Here is a 22,103-nt window from a genome sequence, read left to right on the forward strand (position 1 = left end):
GTGTCAGTTCTTCAAATGAAAATTACACAAATGAAATAATATTATCTATCTTGTGTGAAACTTTGACATCCCTTTGTGATGCATTTTCATCTGCCCTTGCACAAGTAAGTATTATTGCTATGATTTATACTGTTATTATTATAAATTGCAAAATGAATATAATATTAGAGATGTTTTTTTGTAAAAAATTAACATCATTAAAGTAAACTTAGGAAACACTTGAACCACAAAATAAATACAGCAAATTAATTAATATCTGCTCCTATGAACCTAATCACCTCTATATCAAAATAGAAATAAATATATATAAAGTAAACATAAAAATAAAATTAATAATAAAAAAGAAACAGGGCCCACAAGTACCACCTTTTCAAGGGACACCAGTACTTTAGAACTCCGAAAAGGGGTCATATTTCAATTGCTGATTGCTTTCTCAGCCAAATATCAGTGGGTGTCCCAATATGCCCCAGACATTAAGAGAAATAATAAACCAATTAAACATAAAATATGCTATGGCCACTACCCTCTGTAGCATAAATAAGGAAATATAAGAAACAAAATGCAGATTTAGACAGACTAAATCTGCATTTTTTTCCTTCTGTTTCCTTATTTATTTTACATTTTCTAGAAAATTTATTTCCTAGTGAACAGCTACTTTGGGAGCCGTGTATTCACTCCTCTAAAGGTTGGTCATTCTCTTTTCTTTTCTATTAATTGTACTTTTTGTGTTTATTTTTTTTATATATTTATTTATTTTTGTTTGATATAGTGGTAGTTAAGTTTATAGCAACAGAATAGCACCTTGCCTTAACTATAACCTTATTAGCAGCATTAATTAATTTTCTGTATTTATTTTGTGGTTCAAATGTTTCCTAAGTTTAATTTAATAATAATAATATAATGTTTTTCATTTATATAATAAAATTAATCATTTGATCAACAGCCATATTTTTTGACTTTCTGCTTGCTTGCTTGATATACACTCTCCAGTAAAAACATTATGAACACCAGCAAATAGTGGGTATGTTCTCCTTTTACCACCACACAGCATGGCATAAAATCTATAAGGCGGCTGAATGTTTCAGGAGGTATGTTGTACCATGTCTCCAGAATTGCAATCTGTAGATCTGTAATAGTCTGTGGTGGAAGATCCAAATGCTGGATCTGTTGATCCATGTAATTGTTTTTCTATGGGATTCATATCCACTGAATTCAACTTCCATGGAAGTTTCTTTTGTGTCCAGCTAGCTAATCTGTAACAATACCAGCAATGTGGCAGGGCACATTATCCTGGTGGAACATAGCTATGCCATCCATGGAGACAGTCACCATGAAAGGGTGTTCTGTTCAGCCACAGTGGATAGGTAGTTTTTAGCATTCAGAATGCAGTCTAGGGGTATGAGGGCTCTAAGAGATTCCCAGGAAAACATTCCCCATACCAAAACACTACTGCAACCTGCCTGTTTCTATTGGACCAGAACCTTGGAGTGATTCCTCTCTGCAGTTTGTCGCCCCCCCCTTCTACCATCCATGTGGAATAGCAGGAAATGTAGTTCTTCAGAAAAGGCTCTTTTTTTCAAAAAATTTAGGCATTGTTGATGATGGGTGACCATAAAGGGCACCTTGACTGGAAACCTACTCTGGAGGCCCATACAGAGCAGGGTTTATTGGATCGTGGTCTTGGGGTAACACCACTGATCATCTCCTGGTTAAAATCCTCCTCAGCCATCCTACTGTTTTCTGTCTATCAGCTTGCACAAGGCATGGACTACCTTTGGCCCAATGACTGCTGCTCTGTCCACTCTTGGAGCACCTTAACTATAGTACTCCATGAACAGTCCACAAGATTCATAATTTTCATAATACTGCCACTCTTCAACTGGTACCTGACATCTCTTTTCAAAGTCTGTCGGATCACATCCTTTGCCCATATTGATATGCTTCTTCTGCAATGGATATTGGAGAAGATAATAAAAAAAATGGCACTTCCATATCTGTTTCATGTTCACATAAAAAAAGACATTTTCCTGTACAGTAATTCCTTGCCAAATGTAGAGATATGTTCTTTAAAAGTACCACATTTGGCAAAACCATAGCTAGCATGGCTGCAGTTCCACAGAAAACAAGAAGTGGTTTTTTATGAAATGTGCACCAGACAAAAATCAGACTTATTAGAACTTCAGCATATGCCAATAAAATCTGTGAAAGGGCATAGTTAAATAAATAAAATTTTATTTGCATATATATATATACAGAAAACTACAAATTCGACATCACAGCAGTTTGTCAGAGAATTAAAATTTACTTATATTGATTAATAAAAAATTAAATACAACATAAATAGAGTGGAATTTAGTAATTAAAGATTTGTTGTTGAGCACAAATAGTTAGACACAAAGCTACTGTATGTCATTTTATCGCTTTATTATATTAAATTCTAATAACTGAAAGGTTGCTTTCAGTCAATAGTCTATTGTAGATTACTGTTTTTTATGATCACAATCTAATGGATGTGTAGTTATAGTTTTATAATATCACTTGCTCAGCCAGACAGTCCAAGAAAGCCACAGAGGGCAAGATCTTTAATTCAGAATATAGAAAAATTGTGAGGCTTTCAATGGATATTGTTGGGATGAACAAATTATTAGTTTCATCCATGAAAATAAGAAATGGTATGCAAATATGGTGTTACACTCACAAATTTTTGTAAATATCCAGCAATTGTTCTGTAGCAAGTATCAGTTGCTATCCTCTTGAGATTAATTTCACAGTTGAAATTGATGGGATAAACTTTCACCAGGATGAACCTGTTATAGATTTTTAACATATTTGCAAGAGGTTAAAAATCCGTGCAGATTTTTAACCAATGAAGTTGATCAGGAGGTGATACGTGCACTTGCACAGATCCCAGAATCATGGTGAGGATATAATTCCAGTCATCTTTACACTAGTGAAGGGACATTTCCAACTCATCAGGTTAGCTAATTTCTCAATTTCCAGTTGGCTAGAAAGTATCATAGAACTACTTAATTGGCAAGTGACGCTCTTTGTTAACTTTATTTTCAAATTTATGCAACATAAAAAGTAATGATAAGGTTGGAAACACAATAAGAATTTACAAAAAAAAAAAAAGAACAAGATGATGGAATGTGATATGCACACAAAATGTGAACTATCCTCCTCAGGGCTGCATTTCCCATTAGGCACCATAAGCACAGTGCCTAGGGCCTATGAAGGAAGGGAAAAATTAAAAAAAAAAAAAAAAACAGTTCACTCTTTTCGTAACTAACGAAAAATGAGCTGAGAAAACATATGCAATCTGCTCTAGGAGCTTCAATTCCATACGCATACACTATCTAGTGACTGTTCTCGGAACTAGAAGAATCGAAGTGATGGTTGCTTCACCAAGCATGATGTGATTTGCAGTCAATGTGTTAAAATAGAATGGGATAAAAACATTTTACTTCCTTTTTTTAGCACATTTTGGAATAAAAGTGCCTAGGGCCTATGAACACCAAAATCCAGCCCTGATCCTCCTAGGCCACACATTCATATAATACTCAAAAACATGATTATCTTCAAAGCACTATGAGAAAAAACGTAAAAATTAGTCAAAAACATGAAAATCTGTAGAGTTAGCAGTAGCATGTTCACATGCAACTGTGTGTGTGTGTGTGTGTGTGTGTGTGTGTGTGTGTGTGTGTGTGTGTGTGTGTGTGTGTGTGTGTGTGTGTGTGTGTGAGTGAGATTGACAGGGTAGACTGCACTGGTTTGCATACTATGCATCTTGCAAACTTGGTGTTCCAGGACAATCTTCAAGTGTGCCACAAGATTTAAAAAATTTCATTGAGTTTAATGGAAATCATTCCTTAGGTTTGCTGTGAAAAGAGTGTCTTTTAATTCCAAGTGTGGCTTGAGTGACAAAAGTTTTGGAACTATTAGGGTACAGCATAAACAAATTGTTTCCCTCTCACCACCTATTAGACCTGCTCCCATAATCTTTGGGAGGGAGGAGCGATAATTGTCATTTTCTTTAAGTTTAAAGAACCTAGATTGAACTGCATATACTTAAATAAATAATCATAAAATAATAAGAGGAGTTTACCTCCATATAGTACGTAGAACACTTCCGTATGATACACTCCTGAAATTAAAACGGAAAAAATGAAAAAATTGACAACTTACCGGTACATTAGAGTAAAATATAAATAATTAAAAACCAATTTAACACAATTCAAATCAATTTAACGCAATTAAAAAGAATCTAACGAAAATATTCAAAATGATTTTCCTTCCTTAAGCTGACAACTCTTTTCGACCGTATGTCAAAAAGTGTTGAATATTTTTGTTAAATTGATTTTTAATTGTTTTAAATTGATTTGAATTGTGTTAAATTGGTTTTTAATTATTTAATTATTTATATTTTATTCTAATGTACCGGTAAGTTGTCGATTTTTTTTCGTTTTTTCCATTTTAATTTCTGGAGTGTATGATACGGAAGTGTTCTACATACTATATTGAGGTAAACTCCTCTTATTATTTTACGAATATTAATATCAACGTAGAACGTATTGAGTATTACAGCTCTGATTCATACTATCTATTTAAATAAATAATACACAATACCATAAAATGGATTGCATCTAAAGAAACCTATGTGGTCAAAGGTAAAGGGGAGAGATTCAGTTTCAGAAATGGGGACTATAATGGAATGAGATATTTCTTGGACGTGGTTAACTGGAGTGAATCCTGTATGGTGTTGATTACAAATACACTGTGAGAAATGTTGAAGGATTTATCCTTGAAGCTACAAACGTATTCCTACCAGTGTCAAATTTCATAAACATAAAATGCCAAAATGGATGATGGGTGAGGTTAAGAGTTTGATTGAGCATGGGCAGTTACTGAAAATTATGCGATTCTGATTTGTGTGGGCAATATCAAGGGTTTAGTGTCAAACAACATTAACTACAAAATCATTTTGTAGTTGAAGTTTTTGTAATTAACCAAAAAAAAGTCATTTGACATTTTCTTGATTTACTGGAAATGTACTTACAGCCTAAGCTAACTTAGGTTGTAAGTACATTTTTCTATGACATGATATGCATTATTATTTGTATAAAGTAAAATTAAAGTTGTCTCAAAACAAAAATTGCTATTTTGTAGTTAACGTTGTTTGACACTAAACCCTCAATATAAGAGAATATGTAACAAGGCCACTGATGAAGTAAGATGAGCAAAAGGCTGATTATGGAGGTAAACAGAGCTGATTATGTGGGGACAGAGCTGATAATGGGATACAGAATCCTTCTCATTTGAGAAAGAATAGAGAAAATCCAACGAGTTGAAGAGATACTTCTCGTCAATATTGATATTATTATACATTGGCACTAATAATATTCAGAGATCTGATAACAAGTACAGAACAATGCTGAGAAAAAGTTGCAAGTTAGTATTAGTCTTAATAGTGGCAAATGATGCAAGAAAGCAAGCTTATACAATACCAGCAAAAAAAAAAAAAAAAAAAAAATCCATTTCACCTATCCATCCTCTCCAATAGTTTGTCTAATTCTGTCTTGAATTTATTCAAACTATCCACTTCCATAACAATGGCTGGAAGATTGTTCCACCACTCAACCACCCATTAGCTGAAGGAAAACTTCTGCACATCTATTCTGCAACCATCCTTCCTGAGTTTGATTTTATGTACCCTCATGTGCTTGGTCTGAGCAACAGGAAGGATCCCATCAGCATTGAGTTTGCTCAACCCTTTAAAAACCTCAATCAAATCATCTTACAAGTGCCTAGTCTCTAGGTGGTGCAATTTTTAGAACTGAAGTCTTTCTTGGTAAGAGCCCACCTTGGTTCCCCTCACCAGTCGTGTTGCTCTTCTCTGTACCTGTTCCAACAGCTCTACATCCTTCCTAAATTGAAGCCTCCAGAACAACTATATGCATTACTCAAGATGTGTCCTGACCATTGTATAAGGCAATGGTCAGGCCACATTATATACAATTTACAATTTTTCTAGCAGGGATAACAAGGTGCACAGTGATACTCTTTGTTATCCCTGCTAGAAAACTTCCTGAGTATCATTGACAAAACTCCATGAGCTGTGCTTGGCAGCCTGTCTGCACTGCTTGGCTGACCAATCAAATTGGACAGACAAGATCTCCCCTTAACAAACTTATGCTATGACTGAATTATAACTGCACTCCTGTCTTGTCTAGATGGTCCTGCATTGCTTCTTTAACCAGTGACTCCAGCTAACAGGTCTCTAATTACTCATGTCACCCTTTGATCCCCCTTTGTGAATTGGGAATCACAAAGGGGATCAAAGGGATCCTTTGCTGCCTCCTTTTTTAATATAATTGGATAGATCCCATCCACTGCAGGTGCCTTTTTTGTGTTTAACTTCAATAATTTCTCTTCCACTTTCCTGTCAAAAAACAATTTTAAGTAACTATAGCAATTTGCACTTATAACAAACTCATTTAGCTCCCTGTTACAGTTCGATAAAAGTCTGGCATCCCTCTCATTAAAGAATTCATCTTGTGTGAATGTAGATACAAAATACCTATTCAGCCTGTCAGCAACCTGAGCAAGATCATCAACAGTTAAACCATTGACATCAAGTGGATCAATGTGATTCAACCCCTTCTTTCTATTTTAAGTAAGTGTAAAGAAGTCTTTGCTGCGTTTCTTCTCATAATCTGCCTTGACTTGCCTAACCTCCTTTGTAACTTGATTGCAGACTAGCTTATATCGACCATAGGCTTCTGTAACACCTGATAATTTATATGCATCCCATGCATTTTTCTTCTCTACCACATGTCTCAGTAGTTCATCTGACATCCATTTAGGTCTAAGCCTTGAACTGTATTTCTTAATTGGTAGGAAAAGCCTAGTTGCTTCTTTGATTATTTCCCTGAATACTTCCCATTTAGAATTTGTTGTTGGTAACATCTTTAGTTGGTCCTCATTGAACAAGCTAACACATGATGGGTGAGGGTTACTAAGATTAAAAACAGTTGCAGGAATTCTTGCCTGTACATTACTTCTAAGATCATAGTAAATAAATTAGAAGAATTTGAAGTTCTAATGACATCATCAAACGCAACCATTGTGGTTGCATCAGAGACATAGTCACTCAAACTGTGTGGGGATATCAGAGACATAGTCACTCAGATACAAGGGACTCAGAATTTGAATATGGAGAGTACAATGTGTACAGGAAGGACAGACAGAACAGAAGGGGGAGGGTTTATGCTCTTAGGTCTCTTAAGCATATTAAAACTAAGGCAGTGCACTCAGTGGATATGGGTGGCCAAAGCAATGTTGAGTCAATTCTTGTGACATAAGCAGTAGGAAAATGAAACTGAGAGTAGGAGTGTGTTATAAGCCTAACGGCTGTGATGAGTATACCAAACAGCTATACAGAGAAATAGTGGACCAGCAAATCAAGAATGTCTTGTAATGGGGATTTTAATTTTTCAGATATTGGCTAAAACTTGAGTTGGTCACTTACACATAAGCAAGACTTTTGTGGATTTTTAGGATGACTGTTTTCAATAGCAGCATGTTACAGAGGTTTGAGAGGAAGCAGTATTCCTGTCTGATTGTCAGCAGTGACCCTTCGTCCATTAAGAATTTGTACATAAAAAGATCCTCTAGGTGGTAGGTATATCTTAGTTGGTATAAATGCAAATATTTATACTAACTTAAGCAGTGCTTTTTTTGTAAAAAAAAAATAGGTGCCAGTACTTATTCTTTGCTATCAGGAAAAATTTCAAATAAAAGGGATATGAAAAGTACTCTAAAATTTTTTTCCCCTAATATTGTTACTTTATTAGTAATGTTTTTGGAATAAGAGCAACAAATTAAGTATATTAACACAGTTTATTAAGCATAAATTTATTATTTAAGTACAGTCATTTGCACAGGGGTTACATTCCGGGAAAACACCATGCAGTCCAAATCCGCCCAATACAAAATGTAGTTTATATGACATAATGAGGGTTCTACCTGTACACACACACAAAAAAAAAAATTAAATTGAAAAAAAAATTGTCTTCATTTCATAGGGAATAAAAAAAATTAGAAACATGCCCATTAAATTAATCTAGCTAATACTTACCTCTAGAATTTTAATCTAAATTCATTGCTTCTTCGTCGCTGTTTTCCTGTGATAAACTTGCAACAGTATCTGGCACTTTTTGAAAAAATTTGTTAAAATTGTTTGCTTAGAAGCATGCTATTTTTCTCTATAAATTTCTTCATAAGGAACTAAAACTAATGATAAAGTTCAGCAAAAATTTAAACTCCTCTCCAAATTAGGATCCATATCCAGAGCATCTGGGCTAAGCTGATTTGCAAGTATAAAAACTCAGCTAGTCTCTTCTCAGTCAAAAAATTTTTGTGTACATCTTCTTCGTTTTTGTCATCTTCTTCACATTGCGAAAAAATATCGTCCACTAATAATTGCTTTCTATGAAATTCAAGGACTTCCGTGACATCTGCTGGTTCCAGTTCTTCAAATCCCTCTCCGCTAAACATTTTGCCAATTCTCACAATCTCAACTACCTCCGTCATTTCGACTGTGGTTTCTTTCATGCAGCTTTGTGGCCACAGCTTTTTCAACACTGCATTCAGTATTGAGTTCTTAACTTCACCCCATGCGAATTCAGTATTTTTTACAGCATCAAGAATGTTATAATTCTGCCAATAATCTCGAATTGAAAGACTGCCTATTCCATCAGTAGCTTATACCAATTGTAAAACAGATCTTCTTAAGTAATAAAGTTTAAAGGAAGCTATAACACCTTGGTCCATCAGCTGAATTGCCGAACTTGTATTTGCTTGAAAAAAAGGTAACTTTCACATTTGGGTGCAGATCAGACATATGTGAAGGATGACTGGGTGCATTATCAAGAATGAGCAAGATTTTGAATGCTATGTTCTTCTTAAAGCAATATCTTTTTGTTTTGATGCAAAAGCAATTTAAAAACCAATTCTTGAAGATTTTAGCTGTCAACCCAGTTTTTCTCGATTTCCAGTGAACTGGTAAGAAGCTTTTTAGTATTCCTTTAAAAGCATGAGGATTTTCTAACGTATAAATTAGAAGTTGTTTACACTTAAAGTCACCCTCTGCATTGCCACATAACAGAAATGTTAACCTATCTTTTGCAGCTTTGAAACCTGGGGCAGTTTTCTCTTTTTTTGAAATGAATGTTCAGCTTGGCCTACACTTCCAAAATAAGCCGGTCTCATCAGCATTAAACACTTGACTTGCTATATAGCCCTCAGTCACAATAACATCCTTGAAAGTTTTCAGATACAAAGAAGCAGCTTCCATATCTACACTGGCTGCTTCACCCATTACTTTAGATTGTGAAGACTTTGATGTTTTTTAAAATTTTCAAACCAATCCTTACTGGCCTGAAAGATGTCTGCATTGGATGGACCAGCTTCTTCTTGTAAGCGATTAAAAATTGCAGAGCTTTGCCATGAATAATATCTGAACTAAGAGGCATTCTCTTTTGATTAATAGCTTCTATCCAGAAAGAAAGGTAATTTTTCAGTTTTCTTTATTAAAGGTTTTCTCACTTTTGTAGTGCATTTTGCAGCCAATGATGTGGAACAGATAACTGAACTTTTAATTTTCTTCATTTTAGGCACTAATTAAACACACATTTTATATAGACAAGAAATATTAAATTGGCAAAAGCAATGCTTACCAATTAAAACACTACGTTCGCGAACCAGAAAAAGATTCTGTCTGAACAGCTAACATAGGATAACTGATGAAGGGGGTTCCCGAATGAGGAAGTTGTTTCAAAAATAACTGGACAAACACACCACCGTTTATTGCTATGTTTGGTTTTAAGAATCAGTTTTGAATGCCTTTCTGATATTTTTCTAAAGCACATTTCTGGAGGTCACAACCATAAAACAATAAATACAATTTGCATTTTCCAGTTTATTGGGCTTTTCTTTTAGTGCAATCTAATTATAAACAGGTAGTAAACTCGATCTTATTGCATTTGCAATAATACTGACAGCTGGAATTCTGTGGGATTTTACGTTATTATGGTGAAATGTGTTTCTCCTTCAATGAAATCTTCAATCACATAAAAAACATAAATAAATTTTCAAAATCTGCTCTTCATTTCTATTTTTGATAAACTTTGTAAACAAAAATCGCGCATGTAGCAAAACCTGACGCGCAATCTAAAATCTAAAATTTTGGTAGTAAATACCTGACCACGCAATAGCGAAACTGCAGAATAAAAAACTACACAAAGCAAGGTATGACTGTATATAAAAAATAAGTAAAATGTGAGTAAAATATAAAAAGATAAAAAATAATAAGTAATAAGTAAAAATAAATAAAATAAGTAAAAATAATTTCATAATAAAGTTTTTGTAGAATATTCCAAATTTTTATTAAGTTCTCATCTGACATACTATGCCGACTTCTTTTCTTACTGTTTGTGTCTGTTGCTGAATGATGTTTCCGAAGCAGCCATGAATCGACATATTTTGCTGAATCGAAGCATGTCAGCGGTGGGCCTACAATTTTAAGAAATAGTAGTGAAGAAATTGTTTTTGATATCAACGAAGCTCTGGTTTGGCTGACAGTTGGATTCATTTGTGAAAATCCTCATTCATATTCACTCAATGAAATTGGTATCATACTCAGAGCGTTCATCAAATACTTCAACTCTTCCAAAACTGTCTTATCAATTAGGTATTCCCGAAATCCACGAATTGAATCTCTTTCATTTAACTGTAACCTAATTGACAGTTTTCTAACTTCATTTTCACCAAATGCCAACATTTCATGTCTTGAAGGTTTAATACCTTCGTTGTCATCGATATTGTCACTAGTTATTTGAACTAGTTGTTAAATTTGAATTTTTTTCTTTTTTTATTTATTTATTTTTTTTTTTAAACTGCTCAAAATGTCAGTGTCATTCAGATATTCAGTTATTGTGACCACATAAACAGAGATAAGGAAAATTTACGAAAAAATGTGGATAATGCAGTTCCGCAAAACAACAGATGATTATTTGTCGGAGTAAAAGAAAAACACTCTCTCTTAATTCTCGAATAAAGTGCTTACAGTTGATTCACAGTGGTGTCCAACCTACGGCCTGCACAGAAAGTTAACTAAAACAGCATTTTAAATTTTGTTAATTATCAAAAAAATTTTCTCATTAAATGTTTTGTTCAGTAATATAATTGTGTATTGTACTTAATAAAATTTTCAAATATTTTCAGTTTTACTTTTACATGTAACAAGATATGGAAAATGTAACACTAATTTTTCTCAAATCACTTAGTGCAGCCCGCGAAAGAAATCTAATTATGAATTTTTTTTTTTTTTAATATGGCCCCTGTACGGCAAAAAGTTGGTAGATGGTTGACCAGAGCCCATTGTCAGCATCGGTAATACCCCTTGATCTGCTCACTGTTGACCAGCGTGACTTCTCCATAAGGGGACAGGTGGTAGGATAGGTTTTATGAGTACTACTAAGTTGTAGAATGGTAATCTCGTTAGCTCTCTTAATTTGTGCAGTAGCAATAATTGCCTGAAGGCCAGAAATGCGAACTGTGCGTACCGAGTTAAGTTTGTCCTAATCTGGTCATTATATTAAAATTTTATTCACTCAGTTGAAACTATTTTAAATGTAACTTCCAAGGGGAATTTTTAAAAAAAAATCGTTAAACAGAGGTATGACAGTAATTTAGAATTCTTTTTATTAATTTTTAATTTAATTTTTAGAATTAAATTTTAAAACTTTTTAGGTTATAAAGTTTTATATAGAAAATATCTTAATGGTCCTGAGCAGGATATCATCATTGTTCTCTTTCTTGGATTCCCTTCTACTTCTCCACCCCCCCCTCTCTCTCTCTCTCTCACTCACTCACTCACACACACACACACACACACACACACACACACACACACACACACACACACACACACACACACACACACACACACAGGGTAACTCGTTTTTTTTTTTTTTTTTTTTGGCTGGCAGCATAAGCCACGGGCTTCCTTGCGCCATATGGCTAATAATAATAATAGACAGTGAAAAATTCAAATTTAGTTAAATAACTTTAAGCTTATTTGAATACAGTAGTAGGTAAACATGTGAAAAAAATTTACAGAATATTACAAATTTCAAAGTATACTGCATCCAAATGTCACACATCACTGTTAATAAAGCCGTTGGTATGCTGTACCATCCCAAAAATAGCACTGGACTTAAGTATTGAGTATTACTGTCAGAGGCAAGGGTAGGAGTTTTGCTTTCATAAAGGTGACGATAGTAGTCTCAGACAGTTTTTAAATTCTATGCAGTGGGATCAATTGATGAAGTTATTAACTACAAATTCTAAATGGGAGGAATTTAGGGATGTTATTGTAGAAGCCACTAGGCCTTTTATATAAACTAAGAGCTACAGTTCAAGGCATAAGCCTAAAGGGATATAAGATAAACAGATGAGAGCAGTGGCAGTGAAGAAAAAGTATGAAATGTATATAAATAAGGTGATGCAGATGACTATAGCAGATTTAAACTAGTTTACAATTAAGCCACGCCACAAAGGAAGGTAAGTAAGCTGAAGTGGATTACCAGAAGTCTCTGGCAAAGAATTCAAGGAAAGGCTTCTTTCAAAGGTTTCTTTACTTATGAAAACAGCAGAAGGAAGCGGTTGAATCACATTGGTCCATTAGATATGATATCAAAGGATTAACTATTGATGAACCTGCTCGGGATTGGTGAGGGGAAAAAAGGGGTGCTCTTACCAAGAAAGGCTTAAGTTCTGCAAATTGCAGCACTTGAAAACTAGGCACCTGCGAGGTGATCTGATTGAGGTGTATAAGGCCTTGAATGGGTTTAGCAAGCTCAGTGCTGGTGGGATCTTTCCTCTTGCTCAGATTACGAACCTGAGAGGGCATAGATTCAAATTGAGGAAAGACGGTTGTAGAATAGATGTGCAGAAATTTGCCTTTTATCAACAGGTAGTTGATTACTGGAACAGACTTGTATCTCTTGTTCTGGAAGTTGATAGCTTAAATAACTCTAAGGCTGAGCTAGACAGGCAATTTGGAGTGAATGGATGGGTGAAATGGGAGGGTTTTTTTTTTTTTTTGGCTGATGCTGCATAAGCTTGCTTTCTTGCATCGTATGCTTCAACTAATGGTAATGCTAACCTGATTATTTTACTCGGATTCTCTGTAAACCGAGTAAAATAGTATTTGTGGAGAACCTGGTTATTTTATATTAACATTCACATGTGAGGAATTTTTTTGAGATGGATTTGCCAGGAGTGAATGAAATTTTGATGAGGAGCTGAATGATTTTGTGACCACTGAAGGGAAATTGGAGGAGAAACAGTTGAAGCAAAACATAAAAGAGGCTCCTAGTATAGATGGGATCTATCCAGTTATATTAAAGGAAGCAGCAATAGAAGTGAGCAAACCTGTAGCCACGATTATGAGAACATCTTGGATTCAGGGGTGGTCCCTATGGACTGTAGATGTGCAAATGTACAGCCACTCCCTAGCTTATGTAATACTCGACTTATGGAAATTCGATTTTATGTAAGTTTTTGCCTGCCGGTGCAAACTTAAAAAAATCATGGAAATGTATTTTGCATCCCGTAGGAATAAATGGAGGTATTATGAAAATGTCGTAATGTGAACCCAGTAACACAATTTTTTTTTTTTTTTTTTTTTTTTGGTAATTTGTTCCAAGACCTTGGAAGTTGAAATTTTCGCTATATAACTAAGCTATTTATCTCTCTAAAAGGTCATTTTTATAATGGAATTGCACTACACTTTCATCATTCCATATGTTCCGTTATAAGAATCAATTTTGAACACCTTTGTGATATTTTTCTAAAACACATTTCTGGAGGTCACTACCATAAAACAATAAAAACAATTTGCACTTTCCAGTTGATTGGGCTTTTCTGTTAGTGAAATCTATTATAAACAGGTAATAAACTCGATCTTATTGCATTTGCTATAATACCGATAACTGGAATTCTGTGGGTTTTATGGTATTATTGTGAAATGAGTTCCCCTTCAATGAAATCTTCAATCATAAATACAAATAAATTTTCAGAAACTTCTCTTCATTCCTATTTATTTATTACAATGGTGAAGAGAAAGGGACCAATGAAAAGTGCAGGTGCTGGCAGTGCTAGGAAACGAAACAAAATTAATTTAGGAATGAAGATGATTAATTAAGAATTACGAAGCAGGATAAATTTTGTCGTTTATTGCACGGAATTAGGTCTCGCTGCTTCAACAGTGAATATTATTTTAAGGAACAGTGCTCATATAAAAGAACATGTTAAAGGATCAACGCATTTAAGATAAAAACAGTGATCACAAAACAGTGTTCAGATGCTGTATCGAAGATGGAAAAGCTATTAATAATATTGATGGAAAATCAGATTCAAAATTTGAATCCAATGGTCATTTGAGCAAAAGCAAGAAATATTTATGAAGATATTAAGGATAAGTACGGCGAACCCAAGCCAAGTTCGTGGCAAGCAATGGGTGGTTTAATAGGTTCAAGATTCGTGCTGGTTTCCAAAACATTAAAGTATGCGGTGAAATCGCCAGTGCCAATTCTGCAGCTGCAGAGAAATTTTGTGATGTGTTGGAAAAAACCCTTCTAAATTTCCACAGCCCTCGACTTCTGCAGCAGCTTGCTTATCATCTGAAGAGTTAATTCTGGCAACTATGTTCGAAACAGAGCCATGCTGAGGGCGAGGCGAACGAAGCTCTTGCTTCAGGATAAAAGTGAAAGGGGTGCCAAAAGAAAGATTAAATAATTGCCAGCGTTGCCATCATTAACAGTAAGGTACAAATTTTCATTCTTGCCTCGGGTACAAAAATGGCTTGGCACTGCCCAGCTCGAAAGGTAAAACTTTCTGACATTATGCCTGTCTCCTCTCTCTTTTTGTAATTTTATAATTTCGAAATTTTTGTAATTTTGTACACCTTTGTAATTTTTCCTGCGCATGAGATAAAAAAAAATTTAATAAATAATACTATTTACATGTTTGTCGAACATTTCTTTTTTGCTTCAATCAAATTTGCGAGGGCTACATAAGCATTTAGGGAAATTCCGACTTAATAGAGTTCCGCAGAACGCAACCCTTGCGTAAGTCGGGGAGTGGCTATATTCCTAATTCACAAAGGACAATCAAAGGGAGACATGAATGATTACAGAACTCTTAGCTTGACTTCTGTTGCAGGGAAAATAATGGAATCATCTAAACAGGAATGCATTTTTACTGCAGTTACATCATGAATTTTTTAAGGGCAACCTTGTCTGAGCAATCTGATTGGATATTATGACAAAGTGATAAAGAAACTGGATGCAAAAAATAATTTGCACATCATATACTTAGATTAAAAAAATGCTTTTGATACTGTTGCACATGAAAGATTGCAATGCAAATTGTAGAAGTGTGATATTAAGTGCAAGTTTCTGCTATGGATGATGGGATGGTTAAGTGGGAGAAGATAGTATTTAAATGGCCACTGCTCTTCTTGAAGTAATATTATCAGTGGAGGCCCCCAGTGTTCCGTACTGTTGTTTTCTGCATTTATTATTGATATTGATGATTGCATATCAGGCTTAATATCTAAGTTTGTAGATGTTACAAAGGTTGGCATATTAATTAATCACAGTGATTGAGATGGGCTGAGGCAATCGAAGTTTAATTTTGACAAATGAAAAGTATTTCATATGCATAGCAGTAAACCCAGATTAACATAGCATTGTATAATACTACATTCAGAATAGGGGAAAATGAAAAAGATATGGTAATTGTGCAATGAGAAGTTCTCTGAGCAATGTACATGGCTGTCAGGACATGAAAATTCATGGGGTTTTGTCAATGATTTACAGGAATTGTTTGCAGCAAGTTTAAGGAGGTCGTTATCCCATTGTATAGGACAATGGTTAGGCCACATCTTGAATGTGACATGCAGGTCTGGAAGCCATTTTAGGAAGGGTGTGGATCTGTTGCAATGGGTGCAGAGAAGAGCAACAAGAATTGTGAGCATAGAAAGAGGGTAATCTTACCAGGAAAGGCTTCAGTTATGCAAATTGCAGCATCCACAGAATAGACATGTGCAAGAGATCTGATTGAGATGTTTAAGGCCTTGAATGAATTGACCTAATGGAATCCTTCCTCTTGCTCAAATTACAGGGACATAAATTCAAATTAAGAAAGGATGGTTGCAGGTCAGATGTCCATATGCCTTCAGCCAGAAGGTGGTTGATTATTGGAACAAATTCCCATCTGATGTTGTAGAGGTGGATAATTTGAATAAATTCAAGGAAGAACTAGATAGAGAGGACAGACAGGTGAATTATTTATTATTTTTTTTTGCTGATGTTGTGTATGCTTGCTTTCTTACATTATTTGCTACTGGTAATAATAATGGTGGGTATCACAGAAACTAAGATGATGAATAGTGGAGATCAGCAGCTGAACATAAAGCATAAATTACTTTATTCTGGATGTAAGGCTACAGTACAAAGAAGCAGCAACAAAGCTTTTAGAACCAGTTTGGAAATTTTAATTGACTGGAAGCATTATCTGGTAACATGAGTGAAATTTAAATGAAAAGTTGGGCAATGAAATTTGTCTATATATACAGCCCAGTTGAAGGCTCAAAAGAAGATATAACAGAAGAGATCTTTTATATATAAATATACCTTATATAAAAGATAAAATAGAAGAGATTGTTTATGTATAAACAATTGTTTATGTATAAAGATCTCTTCTATGAAAGATATTCTTACAAAGAGTGGTAGAAACTAATGCCCAATAAAGAATCATATTTGGTATGAGTTTTAAATAATAGCTAGACAATTACAACTACAGAAGGCGCCTCCGTAGCCAGGTGGGAAGGAGTAGCAGTGCGTAGCACATGCTTCTTGATTAGACCGGGGTTCGAGCCCGTCACCACCAAATACGGAGGATGCGAAAAGGTCAAGGAATGACCACCGCGTATCCCGGAGCAATATGGCCTTAGTTGCTAATGCTCCTAAAATCCAAATAACAAACAAACAACTACAGAAATATTTTAGGAAAATTTGGGGATTGTAAGAGAGGTAAACTGATAGTAATTCCATTTTACCTCTAGCTATTGGAATTTTGTATAAGCAGTATACTCTTAATTACAAACACAGGAATTCAGTTTAAAGATAACCTTAAGTTTCATGGTGGAAGCATAATGGAAACATGAAAAACACGATTGAATATATCATTTTAGAAAAGAATTTTAAACAACTAGTGAAGAACACAAGGGTGTATCTAGCGGATATCAGATGGAAGTGACCATCACCTTGTGTTGAGAAAATTTAAAATGGTAATTAGTGCCAGAAATAAGAGATAAAAAATTTTAAAACAACAGTTTGCAAACAAACATTAATACAGGAGCCTCCTTGGTTTAAAACTTACATAGAATTCCTGATTCTAACATGACTTTCAATGAATAATGGAAAAAAATTCAGGAGAACTTTAGTGGTAGCTGCAAAAGAAGTATGTTGGGAGTAAGACTGTAAAGGCAGGAAATTCTGAATGCTCTTGTGGACCAAAGAAGGTAAAGAGGCAGTTTGAAAAATATAAAAACTTTTTGACAAGTAAAACTACTGAATCCTTATTGAAATATGAAGAAAACTGAAAGAGAACTATGATATGTGTGAAAGAGGCTAAAACAAAATCTTGGAAAAATATTAAGAAGAAGTTTCCAGAGGGTGGTAAAATTTTTTAATATTTTAGTCAAAGCTATAGGTTTCTTGGGCTTTATCACTTGCAGAAAATTGTATTCCTCGTTGATATCTTGGTCCTGAAAGGTCTGCAGAAGCTCAAACTTGTTCTTGAGTTCCGGTACATACTTTCTCTTCTGTTATGTCAAAGACCTTTGTATTATTTACTCCAGTCAGGTTCCCCCCCCCACCCCATTTCTTTTCTTACATCTATATCAATGTGCATCTTACCATTCTGTGATCACTTCCAACATTTATCCTATTCAAGACGGTAACATTGTTCACAATATATCTTCTGTTAGTGATGATGAAGGAATATTTTAGTAAACCTCTTATAATAGGAGGGAACTAAGAAATGTTATGAGTGAAGTTAAAATAGAAGAGAAGGATATTTTAGAACTATGGAGTAAATGCTTTGGTTAATTGCTGAAGACTACTCATGAAGTGGAAAAGATAAGCTTGGGGATATTTTGGGTATTGTCTATATTATTCAGGAAAAGTCAGAAAATATCATGTATGGAAAGGCAGCATATGTAGACCTCAAATGCTGAAAGTTGGATGTAAAAATAGTATAGATACTTGTGTATAAGGAAAGGATCAATATAGTGTGAGGGGGGGGGGCCAATTGATTGGCCTCCCAGAAGTCCTGATCTCTCTTCTTTCTGCCATAATGCATTGTGAAGGACTTTTTATCCAAGAAAAAATACCAAATAATGGAAGAAGGCTGTGAGAGTTGTATTTACACAAAGAAAAAAGGCTATGCTGGGAAAAATATTCCATAGGCTATGGTGTCAGATCATTTTGTGTCAAAAAAATGATTGCCATGGCCTAAATTCTTAGAAGCCCCTCTCTCTGACTGGTATGCATTTAAGTATTTGTATATAGATCCTGTCCTTTTTACATAGTGCATTACACCTTGCATTGCCTTATATTCTTTCTACAGTCATTTTTTGGAGGTGGGGTACAAAGTTTTTCAGACCACTCTTATTGATAAAAAGCTATATTTATTACTTTTGCATTTTATATTTTTTGGTAAATTAAAATTGTCTAATAACTTCCTATTATTTATTTTTTAAATTATGCTTTCATAATGTAGTTCTGCCAAACCATGATTGTGGAGAAGGCAGCATACTTGTGCTTTCTTCAGTGACACTTTAGAGATGCTTTTGCTATGTTTTTTTTATCAGGGCTGGAATTACCTATAACTACAATAGATAAATATAATTGGAAAATGTACTTTTCTTTAAAACTGATGACAGTTATTGGTTTGTTTCTAAGTATTGAAGTTGTATTATCAGCATAATTACCCAATCACGAATGATGCCCCTTGCATTGCTAAAGAGGATGAAGAAATCTGAGTTATCATCGAGCTAATATGAGTCAACTAATCTTTATTTCATTTTAATTCTGTTTTAATCTACGGAAAAGTGTCATTTTTAAAGGAAGCAAATCTGGTATAGTAGTTTTAATAAGGTGACAGGGAGAGAAAGTGATTTGTTAAGGAACAGCTTTCCTTAAAGAAGAAATACTTAAGAAATGCACTTTTGAAATCTCAGTAATTTCATTGATAAAAACTGTGAAGTTTTTGGAATATCATTATCTGTAGTATTTAATGTGCTAATTTAATTTGAAAAACAATTAACAGTAACTAAGCACATTACAATGACAGAAACAAAACACAGTGTGTTACAGTCAAATGTTATTTGCTATTAACCAGCAACTTGTGCAGGACACAAGCTCAAGACATGTGTGACACTCAAGAATTTCAGGAGGTAAGTTTTCTTTTCTAGTATTTTCATCTGTTTATACTTTTGTAATGCTGTTTAATCATTAAAAATGTTGGTATTAGAATTGTTGAAACTTCAATTTTTTTTATTGTGATAATAAAAAATTTATAGATTCTTATCTAACAGTATAACTATCTAGGATACCTGCATATCACTTCTCATATGAAAAACAGTTATTTTTTTTCTTAAAATTTCTTTTTTAAAAAAAGAAATTTACCATGCAAACCATATCATTATTGTCAGCTTATAAGCAGTTAGACAGACTAACTTTTCTCTAGTGTTGTGCCCTTACATAGGACTTATACATGGACAACCCCACAGTCCATGTATAAGTTTTACATTTTAATTTTATTTATTAAGAAATTACTAAATTGAAAATTTAGTAATTTCGTAATTGCCCATAGAAAATAGCGATTTAGGAGAAAAACTAAATACAGTTGATTCCGGTTATTTGGAACACATCGGAACTAATGCATTTTGGCCCGATTAAGCGGCTGCCCCAATTATCCGAAGTTTTTCGTAAAAAAAGTTAAAAATGCAATGGACCCCCCGCTTTACAATTGGTTCACTGTACAATCAAATCATGTTACGATGGATTCACCCTAGTAAAGTACCGTTCACTATACGATGTGTAGTAAGTGCGGGTCACGTTTCACGTTTGTGAATTGAATTTTAATTCTATTAAACAGTGATTCTAATTAGCGAAAATAGGAGGAATTATTATCCACAGGCTATAAAAGTAAAGATATATTAAGCACAAATTTACCCTTTATTATGTTACCAATTAAAAAATTAAATGATACGTGAAAATCCGGAAGAATATATGTGATAATCGGAATAATAATACGTACTATAATATGTACATACTAACTAGTTGACATTTATGTTCACTGACATTTGTGGGTGGGGGTTCAAATTTAAAACACTAAAAAGAGAAGCAATCAATAACAAAGAACTCAGCACACACAAATTGCAAGTAATACGATACGACAAGTGAGAACGGAGTAACAAGTTATGAAGCTTTAAAAATAGGAATGAAGAGAATATTCTGAAAATTAATTTTTTTTTATATGATTGAAGATTCCATGGAAGTGTAAACACCTTTCGCCATAATAACCCACAGAATTCCAGCTGTCAGTATTATTGCAGATTCAATAAGATTGAGTTTCCATCCGTTTATGATAGATTGCACTAAGAGAAAAGCCCAATACACAGTTGACTGCAAATTGTTTTTATTGTTTTATGGTTGTAACCTCCAGAAATCCGACCGAACCACGTGGTGCGGTCAGTGACAATCGTAGGGTAATCTCCGGTGCTGCGGTCTCCTGCCACCATTAAACGGCATGTTGTCCCAATTAAGCGAAGTAAATCCTGACTATTTTCTCGATTGGGTTCTGTTTTTTAAGATTTGCCCCAAATAAACGGCTGCCCCGATTAACCAGTGGCCCAAATAACCAGAATCCACTGTTTTACCATTATAATTATTCCTATAGAAAATAGTGATTTAGGTGAAAAACTAAATATTACCATTATAATACAGGATAAAGGGGATCCAATAATGCCACTATTTAATTTCACAGTTTCTTTCAAGGAGAAGGACACAATCTTAATATATATTTTGAGTCCCTAGGTTTAGCAGATTTTGTTTACTTACTTACTGAACAGACTTCCCTTTTATTCTGTTGGGATGCCTTCATAGCGAAGTGGGCAGGAGCAGCAGTGCATAGCACACGCTTCTTGATTAGACCAGGGTTCGAGTCCGTAACCACCAAACACGGAGGATATGGAAAGGTCAGGGAATGACCACCGCATATCCCCGGAGCAATATGGCCTTAGTATCCCATATGGGATACAGTAATGCATACTTTATGGAAAGTATGCTGAAATGAAAAACACAAACAATAAATAATTAGAAAATAATTCATTGTCATTAAATTATAAAGAATATAATTAGATATATCCTCTTCAGCTGCTATTTACTATCATAATCAATGCAAGTGGCTCATATTGTACAATTCTTCTTTTCATTAGAAAGTCATTCCAGCGGTGTTTGTGAAACCAGATAAAGCATTAGCTTTATCATCACAAAACTGGTGGTAGTAGTAGAGGCATGTGATGCAAGAAAGCAAGTTTATGTAGCATCAGCCAAAAAAAAAAAAAAAAAAACATTTCACACATCCTATCAATTTCCACAATGACAGATGGAAGTTTGTTCCAGCAATCAACTACCTGCTGGCTAAAGGCAAATTTCTGCACATCTAGTCTACAACTGTCATTCCTCAGTTTGAATTTATGTCCCTTCAGGTTCGTAATCTGAGCAACAGGAAGAATCCCATCAGAATTGAGCCTGCTCAAACCATTCAAGGCCTTATACACCTCAATCAGATCACCTTGCAGGTGCCTAGTCTCCAGATGCTGCAATTTGCAGAAATTAAGCCTTTCTTGGTAAGAGGACTCTTTCTTTCCCTTCATCAATCTTGTAGACCTTCTCTGTACT

General features: G+C 34.5%; 1 long non-coding RNA gene across 1 annotated transcript in view; it reads left to right on the forward strand.

Moving 5' to 3' along the window:
- LOC150077277 (uncharacterized) overlaps positions 1-22,103 on the forward strand; it is a 69,804-nt gene continuing 47,701 nt past the window's right edge. Inside the window, exons 1-2 of the long non-coding RNA XR_016547689.1 lie at positions 1-104; positions 19,537-19,591. This is a non-coding gene — a long non-coding RNA (uncharacterized LOC150077277). The remainder of the gene's footprint in view (positions 105-19,536; positions 19,592-22,103) is intronic.

This window comes from Mastigoproctus giganteus, chromosome 12 (genome assembly GCF_048544385.1).
Source record: "Mastigoproctus giganteus isolate SK-2022 chromosome 12, ASM4854438v1, whole genome shotgun sequence".
NCBI lineage: Eukaryota > Metazoa > Arthropoda > Arachnida > Uropygi > Thelyphonidae > Mastigoproctus > Mastigoproctus giganteus.